The 15,968-nt window shown below is 43.7% G+C and overlaps 2 protein-coding genes across 15 annotated transcripts in view; one reads left to right on the top strand and one right to left on the bottom strand.

The window, feature by feature from the left end:
• The window catches only part of DEAF1 (DEAF1 transcription factor), a 357,225-nt gene that overhangs the window by 31,315 nt on the left and 309,942 nt on the right, over nucleotides 1-15,968 (top strand). The window lies entirely within an intron of this gene.
• The window catches only part of TMEM80 (transmembrane protein 80), a 298,952-nt gene that overhangs the window by 168,765 nt on the left and 114,219 nt on the right, over nucleotides 1-15,968 (bottom strand). The window lies entirely within an intron of this gene.

Raw genomic sequence — 15,968 nt, 5'->3', positions numbered from 1 at the left:
TTAAAAAATATCATAAAAGTACAGTAATACATTTAAAAAACATCATTTCAGTGCATTTCAATTACATTAGGTTTCGCAAAGTACATTTTATCATCAGTTCATTCAATATTGCCCCCTAGTGTTCCTAAGTCTTATTGCAACTTTAATAAAATTCATGGTGCAAGCCAATGTCAGTGGGTTCTCAGACCTTTGTAAGTATAAAAGAGCAACCTTGGCATGTCTAAACTTCATTTGTTTTCAAATCCTTAGTAAAAAGCTACGTCTGGGTGCCGAATAAAAAGGGCATAGTAAAACAAAGTGAAGGGTATCCTGCGGAGACCTATTGTCGCAGCCGCAGGTACCCTTCTGCTCAACTGTAACAGTAAAGCCAAGTGGATCAGCCAACAAGTGATGTAAAAGGTTGAGCCTAAATCGGGTGATTAAAAACCTATCCTGTGCATTGTGCATAAGGGCGAGGTACGGTTCCATACCTTCTACTGTCTTTACCATACTGTAGGCACGGACAGTGGGCTTTCTTTCTTCAAGAGCCGCTCTACGTGCAGTCTCTTTTGCGTAAAAAATTCTTTTAATTCTAAGTTTGTCCTCGGGGATTATTGTTGTTGGGTTAAAAAAGAGATCCTTACAACCTAATCCCTCCAGAGCAGTCCTTATAGAATTCAGCCATGGAATGCACATTCCCTTGTCTCTCTCCATACAGTCTCTAATTATTTGTCTGCTCAAACCTGCCTCCCTATTGGACCAAATTCTTAGCCAAGCTATAAGAGGTCTGACCTTAATCAGATCCTCCATGTGTACCCTTCCCAATTCAGCATGAGTAATGTGGGCCGATGTACTTTGTGAAATTTGGAGGATCTTTCTCAGGAATTTGTTCTCCTAAATCTGTATTTGTTGGGTACATGCAAAACCCCAAACTTCAGCCCCATACATTACTTTGGGGCAGCAGATTGAGCCGTATAGGTGCATAACCTGTTCTGGAGACCACCTGCCCAGCCTACGCCCGTAGCTCATTATGGCCCCTGTGGATGCCACTAATTTTGAGCTCCGCTCTTCAATTAAAAGTTTAAAATTTAAAAGCCCATCAAAAAGTAAACCCTGATAGGGAAAGGTCTTAGCCTGTTCCATTTTGTATGTGCCTATTTTATATAAGAACTTTTTACAAGGTTTAGATCCAGCCAGCAGTACATAAGACTTAGTTAGGTTAGCCGATAGATCTAAACTGGCCATAAAGCTGACGAACCCATCTAACAAACTCTGAAGACCTTTGGGTGTGCGGGCTAAAAGTACTGCATCGTCTGCATACAACAACACGGGGACTGGTCGGGAGCCTACTCTAGGGGTATCTACATTCAGTTTACATAATGCCTGTTCTAACTCATTTATGTACAATAAAAACAGGAACGGGGCCAGGATGCATCCCTGTCTCACCCCGCTGGTGCAAGGGAAGGGTGCCGTAGTATCACCCTCCAGATTAAAACGCACTTTAGCAGAGGTGTTCCAGTGGAGTGCTCTTAAGATGTCAACTAGGCCCTGATCTACCCCTAGTCTGATCATCAGATCCCAGAGCTTTTCCCTATTGACATGATCGAAAGCGGCTGAGAGATCCATGAACCCCAGATATACAGCCTGATCACTTGCAAGGGTGTATTTAGCCACTAATAAATAAAGATTCAGGCACTGGTCTGTAGTTGATTTTCCGGTCCTGAACCCATATTGCAAGTCTGTAATTATTTGGTGTTCTTCAGCCCAATCTAATAGGCGATTTAAAACTACTCGCCCCAGGACTTTGGCCGTCACGTCAATTAGGGATATGGGTCAGTAACACTGCGGATCATCCTTTTTTCCTTTTTTGAAAATTGGGACTATTATAGCCTCTGACCAGGATCGTGGCATGCCCGTTGCAATCGCTGTATTTATTACCCTTGTTAGGATTGGGGCCCAGAGGTCAACCCTACTTAAGTAGAGATCTGGGGGAATTCCGTCCGGGCCTGGGGCTTTATTTTGTGTCAACCCTTGGATGCCCACTACCATTTCCTCCAATGTGAATTCGATTTTAGTCACCCATGGGCAGAGTCTCCCATCACCCCTAGAGTTCTCTATTGAATGATTATACAGTAATTCAAAGTGGTCAGACCATTGCTCCGGGAGAATGGTTGTACCAATTACTGGGGCAGCAGTATCCTGGAAACAAGGTTTGTTTATTATTTTCCAGAATGCACTTGAATCTCTTCTATCTGCTGCGTCCCGTAGGTCTTCCCATGCCTATCATTGGAGTGCCAGTTTCCTTTGTTTGATTGCTTTTTTATATGCGATCCTGCACTGTGCAATACGCGTCTTGTCTCTTGGGACTATTTTTAAACATTCTTTTAACTCTTTGTGGGCCCGGGAGCAGTTTTTGTTAAACCATCTGGGGAGGATTTGACTTCCACTTTCGAGGTTGATTTTAATAGACCATCTATGAGGTGTGCCACGGACTCAAAAGCTTTAACCACAACATGTCCCTCCATTGAGGGATCTAGGCACACCCCAATCATCTCTTTGCCTTTCTCCATTAAGGATCTATAGAAGGCATCCCCATCCACTTTTGCCCATCTGAGGCGTCTCCCTTGATCGGTTGTCCTCACTGTGCTAGTTGCCTTGACCCTTTTCTTTGCGTTACGGGAAGACCAGTTCTTAATCTTCAATACTAATGGGTTATGGTCACTAAATATGCTCCATTCAATGTCTGCCTCATTTATCCAATCCCGGAATAGATGAGAGACAGCTATATAATCTATAATGGAGCAATACCCTCTTCCCTTAAATGTTGGAGTGACCTCACAGCCATCTTTGGAACCCACCAGGTCTAATGTGTGCCTTAACGCCTGATTTTTCAGGACCCTCTCTAACTCCAGCCCTTCCGGGGTGTGTTCAAAATGCGGCCCTTTTGCCAATGTGCAACCAGACCAAACACCCTCCAGCGATCTTGAATTAGGGCACAGGTGACAGTTTAGGTCTCCCACCAAAACGACACACGGGCCATAGCTGTCTTCCTTTGATCCAACTCTCGAGTCAGGCAATTATCCAGGTCATATATTATTCACCCCTTCCCACTCCCTGCTGTGGCATTATATACATTAATCAGGATGGCATTTAGCCTGCTTGCCTGACACCCAATAGCTTGTGTGTTAGCTGAGTTCCAATTTAAATCGGTCCACACTCCTTCTAGCTGCAAATCCACATAAATAATTAGCCCTCCCGTTGCTCTTCCCGGGGCCAATTTCTGTGCGGGAACAGAGAAACACTTGTACCCTGCTAAATGAAAGGGATTGTGGTCCACCACCCAAGTTTCCTGCAAACATATTACATGAAATCTGGTTATATATTGTCTCCACTCCTGATTATGAAATTTGGAGGACAACCCAGCTATATTCCATGAGACCATTTCAATCCCCTCTTGTGATTGTCTCCCTTTTGGGCCAAGGTTATTATAGGTAGTGTGGTCAGATACTCCAGTGCTTACATCTATATTGATCGCTAGCATAGCCTGAACAGCTTGTGGGTACTGTAATTGTGGGGACACATGGGCTACTACCTCAGTAATCTTGTCCTCCTGTAAGCATGCAGAACTACCCGACATATTTCCTGTTGTGCATTCAGTTACAATAATTTTATCTGGGATCCTCCCCCCAATTGGGTAATGAGTGCAGATTTTACTCGTCTTAGGGTGACAAGGGGCCATAGTTGTGGAGGTAATTTGAGCAGTATTCAGCTCTACGAGAGTTTGCTCAACATGATCTTTCGCCCCTTGCAGTCAGTCCAACTCCTCCAGGGACGTAAGGGGATCAAACCTGTTCCTCAGGGCTAATCTACCTTGGCTCCCCGGGAGAGCATATGACTTTGTTCCATAAAAATCCTTGCCACCCCAAGAACGCTAGTCTGTGTCTTGATGGGCCCAGTTTCCAAACAGAGTGCTTCTTCCATTAACATAGAAGGACCCCAAAGGTAAAGAGCTAATATTACTACTGTGAGCAGCCGGGCCCCAACTTAGTATGTGATTGACTATTCTGTAGTCCCTAAAATTTACCACCACACAGTCACCTACTGCATTCTTTTGCCTATTCCCTAGCCACCTTACCCTTCTTACATGCAAAATTTCCCCCTGTACGTCCATCGGCAATGGCCTGTTCTTGTTCAGCCAATGCGTGACTTTGTTTTTAAGCTCGTCATGCAATTCTGTATAACCAGGTTTTAACTCTGGGACCCCCGTGAGTATGATGACATATGGGGCCGCCTCTGGGTGTAAATTTAAACAAGACCCGTTATTGACGGGTTTAATAGAAGGTGTTTCTCTAGGTTGGGGCGGGCCCAACAAATTGTGCGGTGGCGCCAAGTTTGCAGAGGCTATGTTCGAAGGAGGGCTTGTGTGTGTTCTATCGCTATGTGAGTGGTTCGGGATTGGCAATAATGATGGTCTTATGTTAACATTAGAGGGACCTGCTACGGGATTATCTAATGGGGTGGTGGGCGTATTTTTATTAGGCTGCTCTTCCTCCGTAGTTTTAGTTATTTGTGCAATCAATGGGTTTATACTCATTGACGCTGTCACCAAATTATTGGTCAATGGTGGTAAGAGAGTGTTGCCTACCCCTCCCCCCCTTAGCTTCACTAGAGAGACGACTTTATCCAACCTACTCAGGATTTGTTTCGTCTGAGCATTGATAAGTTGCTCAAAATATGACTGTAGATCACTGATAATATGGGACACCCACCCAGGGGGTACCTGTATATCCAATACTTGGTCCCTACTATCTTCTGCAGCTACAACATCTGGGTAGTTCGGGACCAGACGATTTCTGGCCTTTTTATACCCAGGTTGCCTCTTACTGTTCCCCTTTTTCTTGACAGCTCGTATCTTAACCCCTTTACCGTTTACATCTGTGCCCCTAATGGGAGTTGTCTGTACAGAAGTAATGATTGTCAGCGGGGTCTCCAGAGGCAAATCATGATTGGTCATTGGCATATTGGTATCAGGCGACGAAAATTGGCTCAATTGAGGGGTTAATGAGAGCCGTCTCTCAGTACGCTCAATTTCGTTTGAAATTTCGCCGATAGCCTTGAGCAACATTCTATCAATTGCGGTCTGCTGCGCTGGTACTTGGGGGGGAATTCCTTTTGAGTTGCTCATTTGTCTTAAGTTTAAATGGCCCTTGGTGCTCAATTTGGCAGATCGAGTTTGTACTTTTGCAGCCATTCTACTTATGCACTATAATGTCAGTGTCACTGCGTAACTTGAAGCTGGGTGATCCCTTATAATAAGCTTCCAGGGGGCCCAATTATCGAATGTTAACCGCAAGGTGGTAGGCCACAATCCCCTCTATTTTTTAGCAACAAAGCAGTACCTTGGTGAGCTCTCTGCAGCCTCCTCTGGATGTTAAAAGGGTGGCCCAGCCCTGCCTCGTCCTGCCCCGGACGGCCACAGACGGCCCGCCCTTTGCCCGGGCTTAGCCCGGCGCCGCCCGCGCGCGTCCCGCGAGGCGGGAGGCGTTCCCTTCACTTAAGGCGCCTCTGGGCGCGTCAATGGCATCACTGGTGCGCCGGTCCCTGTAGCAGCTGGGTGATGTAGTCCCCAGCTGCAGCCGTTGCCCTCACGGCGCAATGTGAGGCTTGCAGGGGAGGGAGCAGGATGCCGTTCCCCTCACGGCGCTGGTGAAAGTGAAGCCATTCCCCTCACGGCGCTGGTAGGAATGAAGCCGTTGCCCTCACAGCGTGATCAGGTAGGAGAACCTGTGAGCCCCCAGAGCGTTCGGCGCTCCCTTCATTTAAGGCGCCTCTGGGCGCGTCGATGGCGTCACTAGTGCGCCGGTCCCTGTAGCAGCTGGGTGATGTAGTCCCCAGCTGCAGCCGTTGCCCTCACGGTGCGATGTGAGGCGTGCAGGGGAGGGAGCAGGATGCCGTTCCCCTCACGGCGCTGGTGAAAGTGAAGCCATTCCCCTCACGGCGCTGGTAGGAATGAAGCCGTTGCCCTCACAGCGTGATCAGGTAGGTAGTTATAGTTAGGACCATGTTTCCATAGGAAAAGTGTTTTTTTACTTGCCTATATCTTTGGTGCCGTTTGACGAATCTTTATGAAATGTTCCCAAAAACGTGTGCTGGTGATTCTTGTTGTATATGGAAAGTTTCAGGGTGATCCGTCAAGCGTGGGCCAAGAAGGAGGAGGGGGTCAAACAAAGTGTTTTTTCCCATGTTAATTTCCATAGAGATTTTAGACAAGACTACAGCCCGAACAGCCGAATGGAGCTACACCAAATTTGGCAGGAAGGTAGCTCTTGGTCCAGAAAGAACCCTTTTTGTTATTTGGTGTAAATCCGTTCAGTTGTTTTCGAGATATTAATTAAAATCCAAATTTGTATATCTAGGGACGCGGATCCTCCTCGATTCCTCTTGGATTTGGAAATTCATGCGCCAAAAGCAATACTGTGTTTGGCTGAACGCAACCTGAAAGGAAAGTTGCGGATGCCATTTTGTTCATCGGCACTTGGATTCCAGCGGGGAAAATAAAGTAAAAAAGTGATATCAGGGGTCAGGGTAGAGGTACCCTGACTGCATTGGACTAATGGAGGGGTCTGTGAGGGACCCCTCAAGGACAAGAAATTGTCCAAATCCAGACCACAATTCATATAAAAAGGATACACTCACTCACAGATCCACACACCTACTGAGACACTCACTCACACCCCCACCCCCACACAAACACTCACAGACCCTCAACACCACTCACACACCCACTCAACGACCCACATAGCTTTCACACACCCACACAACAACTCTCACACCCATACACCCACTCAGACCCTCAAACCACTCACACACCCACACAGCCACTCACACACCTACTCACATACCCACACAGCCATTCCCAGACCCACTCACAGACCCACACAGCCATTCACACACGCACTTACACACCCACCACACACTCACACAACCACTCATACACCCACTCACACCCCCAGGTTGCAGGGATGTTATAGCTTGGAAATAGCATTAAAAAACATAGAAATTCACTTAAAAAAGCAAAGGTTACAGGGACATTATAGTTAAGAAATAAAATTTAGAAAACCTTAGAAATTCACTGAAAAAACCAAAAGTTACAGGGGCGTTAAAGTTAGATTCAGATTTTACACACACAAACCCATATAAAGTCAGCAGTTATACTTATAGTTATCTCAGGTAACTATAACACATGCCCAAACATGACTATAACTCACGCCCTCGCCATGCACTGCTTATTACCCCACATATTATATCACACTTGTCATCTTCTCTGACATACTTGATAATATCATTGCAACATTTCCAGTGAAATTATTGATGAGAAAACTGTGCATGGTGGGGGCCCGAGTTATAGTTGCCTTAGGGCAGAAGTTATAGATACTTGAGATAACTATAAGTATAACTGCTGAATCACCCTGGCGGGATGGCCCAAACAGGAACACTACTACACAACAAACGCGGTCCGCACGTGGACATCGTGTGGTATAACGGAAGTGGAGTCCCTTTTTGAGGACGGGCAACTAAGACCGTTCCACAGTCTTGTGGCAGAATACGATCTTCCCCCGGGACAATTCCTGCTTCACCGCCAACTCCTAGATAGCTACCGACCATATCAGGACCTAATCAAACGGGAACCACGCACACATCCAGTTCTTCACACGATCCTACACATGGGAGCAGGGCAACATTTAACGACATGGCTTTATAAAGCCATTCGGGAATTGACTAATAAACCACTGGAGACCCTGAGGGCTACCTGGGAGGCTGAAATCGGGCGCGCACTACATGATGGGGAGTGGGAGAGGGCTTTGGAGTACCCTAAGAAGGTCTCAAGAAACGCACGCTTTAAGAATATCCAATATTACATTCTGCACAGGGCCTATTTAACGCCTGCACGCCTCCAACGATTCTACCCCGACACTCAGTTCCTATGTCCCAGATGCCACGAACGGAATGCGGATTTCCAGCATATGTTTTGGATCTGTTCCGTCATTAAAACTTTCTGGCACCATATTCATACTGCTTTGGGTACTCTCACAGGGCTGGCCTGCATGAACACGTGGGAGGCCTGCGCCATAGGCGTCTTTCGCGCAAGTAAGCAGCACAAGGTGCGGACCCGTTTTCTCTCCCTTGCGGTGCTCTTAGCCAAACGCAGCATCGCCATGCACTGGCGCTCCCCCACCGGTCCACCGCTGGCGGCTTGGGTGGGAGCAACACACAAATGGGCGGCGGCTGAGGAGGAGACATTACGGGAGGAGGAGGTGAGAGGGGTCCGCAAACACCCAATATCTATGGAATGGGCCATGCTATTATATCAGTTCAAGCAGCTAACCCCGGGAGCAGATCCAACAGACAGCCCGCCCACATTGTCAGCCCTGCACACGCAGTCACAGACCCCACCCAACCAATCTCTCGAAATAACGACCGCATGAACTCCACACGAACACCAGCATCAGGGGTGCTATCGTGGCTTCAGATCGAATCGAATCTGATAGGCAACCGTGAGTCACAGTGGTGCCTTACCCATACGACGTTCCATACCCTCGCTAGAGATTCTGGAGAGGTTCTTCCATGCCCATTCCCTAGGTTATGCCCCGTTACACCCCAGTTCCTGTGCCATGTCTGGAACCTGAGACAACAGGGTACACTCATCACGATATATCTGTAAGTTGTTTATGCTCCCACTTGATGTATCACCAGTATATACAGATATTATGTACCACCATGGAATATACAGTCTAACCTCACTATTCGATAACTTTGTATGATGTACGATGTGTGAAATATGAAAATGGCAATAAAAATATGTTTAAAAAAAAAAAAAGTATAACTGCTGAATTTCTATGGTTTTCTGTGTGTAAAATCTGAACTTAACTATAGCGTCCCTGTAACCTTTGTTTTTTCATTGAATTTCTAAGGTGTTCTACATTTTATTTCCTAATTGTTTAATATAAAAAAAATATAAATATATTCATACTATGAAAATGCACGCCAAACTATACCTACCTAGTGGCGACCACAACAAGTTAAGAAAAAAAATAAAAGATACATATATATGCTTTACTTGCTGAATAAACTCAAATTGCTTTAAAAACGAGCCTGTGTGGTGAGGCTGGAATTCTTTTGCGGATCCAGTAAAAGGAATAAATATATATATAGATAGATAGATAGATATATAGATAGATATATACCCCCCCCCCCGAAGGGAAAACACACATTCCCCAAAATAAAGAGCCCAATAGGGGTCAGCCAGTTTGTCAAGAGGGCTGACCCCCTGACAATGTCACAATTTTTTTTAGTTGTTTAATATTATTCCTCCCTTGAGGGCGCAGTCGCACCCCCATGGGAAAAACATACACTCAAAAACAATCAAGGCCCAACAGCAGGTCAGCCGTTTGTCAGGAGGACTGGCCCCCTGACAATTTCATAACCCTTTTTGAAACTGTATTTTTTAATAAAAATAGAATTTAAACCAGCCCTGGGAGCGCTCTTGCGCTCCCATGGGAAAAAAATGTAGTAAAAAAAACATTTACTAGCTTGAACAAGCTGATTTTTTTTTGTTGGAGTGTATTCTTATCATGCGATGATAACAGTTCTCTAAAGTTGGTCTGTACATCAGTAAAGCCAGGTGAATTAATTTTTATTTTAACGGTTTTGTATAGCGCGAACAAGACTCTTGCGGGTATCAGAGCGCTTCACAGGGAAGTATAGGTGGTATCAAGACACACAAAAATAATATAAGTTACATAGTAAGCACTTAGTAAAGTATAACAGCTTAGAAGATGCTTTAAGATGGACATAAAGTACAGGCTGCAAGCTCTTCTTTTTTAGTTTGAATATAGGGTTAAGCATTAACGAAGGCCAAGTTTATTTAATTTTATTGTTGACCTATTTATCCAAATCTGGCCAGATTGTCCTATCCGATCACCTTTGCGATGCCACACATTTTTAGTTGTATGTTCTGTTAATATTTGCTAACATTACATTAAGTTGTAACTGTCTACAAAAGTACCTCTAAGAAGCGAGTAGGAGAGGGACTGATGTGAACTGTTTTAATTACACTTTGCCACTGGATTCAAGCTAGCCTGGCCGATGAGGGGGATCAAGACTGATTTGCATATGGCTGGGTCTGAACTGGGGTGGCGAAGTGAGCTAAAGAACGATGATGGATTCAACCCAGATCTGTGACTGGGTTTAGTTTCTGAACCGTTTCAGCGCTCCGTCCATCATCTCCTTGTGTTTGCTTAATTAAAGTAGCGCCATAATATTCACTTATTCTTAAAAGCTTGTAGGGGTCCCAAACGGGTGTGCACTTTTGATTTCTGTGAACTAGAGCTCTTGATGTGGGCTCCATGACATTCATTTCATGTTCCATAACAGAGTTCCTGCTTAAATCACAATAGTAGGGATACATTCGCAGTATTCGTCAACTGAGCTGGTTTTTTATTTGAATAGAGCTGCTTTCAGGAGATTGAAGATCAAAACCTTCTGCAGGCTGAATGTATGTTTTAGGAGAAAGTCATTTCCATTGGAATGTAACCCCTTTGTCACCTCATAAGCATAGATTTAGCCCTGCATGTGAATTCTTGTAGACTCTGTCTGGCTCTCAGCATAAACTTTTCAAAGTCACAGAACAGAGATACTAACATTCATCATTTGAAATAAATGTGACTTACAAACGTGCCCCTACTCCTCCTTAACACCGCTAGGGACTAAATGGTACAAGCAGAGGTAGTCGCACGTTCTGAGTAGTCTAATAAGTATTGTGAAAATAAAACCATGAAGATCATAACTTGCATATAGTATGGAGCCTGTAATTGTATATGGCACTCAATAGAATTTCCTAAGACCCTGCCACCTTCATAAAATATACAGCTAATGAATTATTAATAGAACAATCCCTCGAGGTTCATTCAGTTGAAAGAAACAAACCCCTTTTGTGTGATTTTCAGTTGTTGTCTGAAATGTTACTTCGGCTTTGTTACTGTGCCAACAGTAGCATGTAATTGGCGTACCAATAACATTCAGCCATTGATGTAATGGGGTAGAGTCTTATTGGTAGTTCCGTTTTTTCTCAGCATGTTACTAATGTATTTTTGCTTTTTTCTTCTACGAAAACAATATGTGCTTTTAAAAGTGTAGCCAATTTAACACCAGTGCATTGGGGGAAATAATAAAATCTAGAATGTGTTCTGAAGTACAGTGTGGTGGTAGTGTCTCGAATTTCAAGCTGACGACTAATTTTGGATGGTTTGCTAGGCACACCAGCTAGTAAAACACTTTATAGCCACTAGCTGAAACAACTTCTTGCCTCTGTGAAAGTGTCCCGATGTGCTGATTAGGTCTCGCCTGACCCAGCGTATGCGCTGGTCTGGCGAGACATTTTGTGAGGGCTTCAAAAAGTGTTGCCAGTCTAGAGCTACAGTGCATGTGCGCGGGCGCGCGCCTCGCGCTTTACAGTGATTACTTTCACGGCAGGTCAGCCGCTTTGATGTTTGATCGCGATCACTTTCGATGTTCTCCCTGAGGCTTCAATAGATTGCAGCAGTTAAAACAAGCATTGGCATAGCCAATAGGTCTCGCTTTTGGGACCTTATAAGTGTTTAGTTATGCAACTGTTGCATGGCTAAACACTTATAAGGTCCCAAAGGCGAGACCTATTGGCTATGCCAATGCTTGTTTTTCTTTGCTCATTAATGAGCAATGAGTCTAGGCTTCAGCATTTCTGATTCAGCTCTGTCTCTGCAGTTCAGCTATGAGCTTTCTGTTCATGGGTAAAATCTTCATACAGAACCAGAGCACCTCTACTGTGGATTGTTTTTACTAATCCCATTCCTCTGATACTGAGGTAGGGAGCAAGGTGTACACGTGTACCTTTCTCTCCGATAAAACGGCATCTCTTCTCAGACTGACTGCTGGTGTTTGTGACAATGTCCTTTCGTCTATTGTCTATGCCGTCACTTACAACACTCAAGATAAAAAGCGTGATACAGAGGCCTGACCAGTCCTTTCTACTTATACATTGCTACTAATAATTTAGTTTTACCCATTTTAAGGCCTGGGGGACTCCACATATTAGAAGCACTAATATTTCACCGTAGACTGTTCTATCGCACGCATTTCCTATATCTCATTGTTCATCAAGGCAGTCTGATTGTAAAACTATATATTAGAACCTTTCATTATATGTTGTGTAAAATCTTGTTAACGAATTATGGAAAAAATCTACCCTGTAGAAAACAAATAAGCGATCATTTTACTACTTGTTTAGTGCTGTAGATTTATGGGTGTTTCATCTATGCATTTAGCTTGCATCCAAATTAATTGGTGAAACTGGATGGTAGTTTCCAGCTCTCTGTCATCCTTACCTTATTTGGTATCCCTGTAATCATAAAAAACTGGGAACGATCCCAGGCTGATCCAGAATTTCTGTTTCTGAAATGAGTTGGGCAGAATATTTCATAAAGAATTTAAAAGGAGGCCTACTTCCCATCTGCTTTTCGTTTTCTTGAATGAGTGACAGCTATGTTGGTTTCTTCTTCTCTTAATGGCTCGTTTAGAGAGTCAGTTTTTAGTTACCATTTTAGTTGTCATTTTAACAGATATTCTTTAATGATAAATGTGGGCATATCTGAGAGATCTTTGGAAAACCTCCTACTCAATCGACATATTATTGTAATACCTTCAATTGTCCCATTGAATAATTTAAAAACTGGAGACTGATTATTGCTCTGTTTAATGAAGTAGTTGGCAAAAATTCACTCTCCTTTATTAGTAACAAAAATTCAATTGTTTCTCTTCTGTGGCACATATAGCTCAAACATATAGAGTTTTGCTATATTTATATTTTGATTCCTGAAGTTGAACAGCCAGAAGTAGCTTTTCACGCTATGTGAATCGGTTCCAAAGTTAATACTTATTTCTTCAAATATTTTAAACATTTTATGCTCACAAATCACTTTTTTGTTTTTTATAAATCATTTAGGCTTTCATTTGATATATATCTTAAGGGAATACCAGCAACTGATGTTTGAGGTGGTGTTAGAATCACTTAGATGAAAAAACCATCTATAGCTTTGTTCAACCCCAATTCAGGGTTTGTAACCAGCCAGAGATCTGGTGCCACTGTGTGTTTTTAAGACCAGTGGATGAGTGATCTACATTTATAGACATTGATCTCTCGGTCATAGAAGCGAATTGTAACAGCCTTGATGTACCTCAGGATTGAAGCGATGCTAAACAAGTCCACCTCTTGATTGTCTCAATTCAGAATTGATAATAAAGCACAGAATGTTGATCAGATCAAGGGAGAGAAGGAAAGGAAGGGAACAGCAGGGAGGGAGACCTAAGGAAAAAAGACATGACACCATGAATACATAATCACTTATTCTCCTACTTATTACCAAGACTGTGATTTTTGAGAAACATTTATGAACACAATACCTGTAACACAAATAAGGAATGTTTCTATCCTTTAGGATTCCTGGGAAGAAAGAACATGAATTCTGTTCCACTGCTTACTTCCAACACATGCCATTCACTAGCCAGTACATCACAGGGGGTTTGGAGAATCACGAGAATTCTTCAGACATTCTCTTTCTCCCAAAACTTGTGAGTTCCCCTGTTAATGGCTATGTATAAAAGAGAAGAAAAGAACATAATACAAATTTGTGCTGTCAACCATAGTATGTTCCTTGAAAACCTGTCTTTGATAGAGATTGTCATATAGAAGAGACCACCTATGACCTCTTATAGCAAGTGAAAATATATGTATGTATCAACTAAGAAAGCTATATCCATATTGCTTGTCAAGGGAATGTTCCAAACAAAATGGATACGATGTCACTAGATACCGAACTCCTTAAAAAAGGCAAACGGAACCCAACCTGCCTCGAAGGAGTTTCCAACAAGTATCCATGAATCCCAAACTGTTCCTGAATTACTAGACAATCGCAGAAATTAAGCGCAACTCACAGAGCAGAAAATACAGCTTAGTATCAACCTCCAAATATACTGTAATTCTCCCCGCACCCAAATGTCTTGTAACATCAGGGAGATATCAGTCTTCCTCGAAAGTAACCCCACAATATTTCAAGAACTGCCATTCTTTATGATTAGCCTCAACATCTCATCGCGTGAATCCTCGCACAATGCCCGAACAGAAAGTATTATGGCTTACCGCACCACTACTGACATGCTCACGACAGACTGAACGCTGTTCTCCTCGGAATAATCTGTGTGGCCTTGCACGCAGTTCTGCAGGATATTGCCACGCTTCAAGTTGCAGTCAACGGGAGTGTGTCCTCCGGGAAGTCGATGCAGGGCACCCGGATGGTCTCCTCCTGAATCCTGGGAAACCTAGTTTCTCTGTCCCCTCCAGTTATACGCCCAACAGATCGCCAGGTTGTGAGAGAGGGCGGATGGATTAACAAGTAACGCAACCCATCTCGTCATTAATGCAGGTGCAAGGGCAGCATTTAGCGCATTCAATCGGGGTGTGTAACACTAAAAGAATGTTAAAGCTACTTACACATTATAGGAATACATTTGTGGCAAATAGGTAGTCTATATTAGTGAATGATGTAAAGAGTAGAAAGAAAATCTTTATCTGTGAAAATTGTTATCACCTAGGGTCCAACAGATAAGTGTTTACAACAAGTTTGCAATAAGGCCTTAAAGGACTTTGTTTGGGCGATGGGTACCTTTGGGCTGGTAGATCATAGAAATGTCTGGAGCGATGGTTAAATCACCCCCATGAATAAATGACAATATCAGTGTGCAGGGATGATGGAGAGAGTTCAGAAGTCTAGCTTCTCTAGCTTCTTAGTCTTGCTGCTAAGTTATGGATGGTTTGCTGTCTCCTGGCTAGTTGTTTTGAGATTCTGGCATAGAGGGTGTTCCCGTAGCCTGGTTTGCTGGTGACGAGGGCGTGGGTGGTGGTTTTATCGGTGTGATCTGGGAGCCACTTGAAGCTGGTTCTCAGGGTGTTGTGATGGAGTTGACTTGAGTGTTAATGTCCAGTTTGCTGTCCAGTTGGATCATCCCATGGTTGCTGGCATGCGAGCTGGGTGAGGGTATGGGTCCTAGTTCAGATGGCCACCAGTTTGAATTCCGTGGTGAGGTACATTTGCTGAAGATCACCACTTCTGTCTTGACGGTGTTGATCTTAAGATAGATAGGCTTCATCTATTCGACGACTTCCGTCATCTAGGCTGTGAACTTCTTGCTTGTGTTTGTAGTCTTTTCTGAGAGGGTGAGTATCAGTTGCATGTCATTGGCGTAAGAGAGGATGGGAGGGTTTATGAGCAGGCGTTCCTCCTTTCCAGCGTTATATACGTATCAAAAGGGTAATTTCTTGCTTGAAATCAACACAGTAAGCCAAGTTGGTTTGAGTGGAAAGTGATTCTTTTTATTCACTAAATCGTTGTGTCCGTTTCACTCATTTGTGATTGTGAGCTGGTCTCGTCGGATAAATCCTTATCCGAGGACCCGACGAGACCCGTTCACCCTTACGACCGACAAAAATTGGTTGTTAAATACACGGTTTTATCACAAACCTGAAAATGTACCGACATCTCGTTGATACTATGATGCTGGACTGTAAGACCGACTTAAACACACTGTTTTATCACAAACCTGAAAATGTACAGACATCTCGATGATACATGAATGCTGGATTGTAACGACTAGCCTTGAGAAAGCCCTGGCCCTACTAGCCACATAGGGCGAAATAAGTGTCGGCTGTTCATTTTCCCCACACTTAAATTTAAGAAAAATCACAAATGAGTGAAACGGACACAGCGATGTGGTGAATAAAAAGAATCCCTTTTCACTCAAACCAACTTGGCTTACTGTGTTGATTTCAAGCAAGGAGTAACCTTTTGATCCGTATATAATGCTGGAAAGGAGGAACACCTGCTCATAACCCCTTCCCC

Source organism: Triturus cristatus, chromosome 3_1 (genome assembly GCF_964204655.1).
Source record: "Triturus cristatus chromosome 3_1, aTriCri1.1, whole genome shotgun sequence".
Taxonomy (NCBI): domain Eukaryota; kingdom Metazoa; phylum Chordata; class Amphibia; order Caudata; family Salamandridae; genus Triturus; species Triturus cristatus.
Note: the sequence above shows the minus strand (reverse complement) of the source record. Positions and strands in the feature narration are given on the sequence as shown.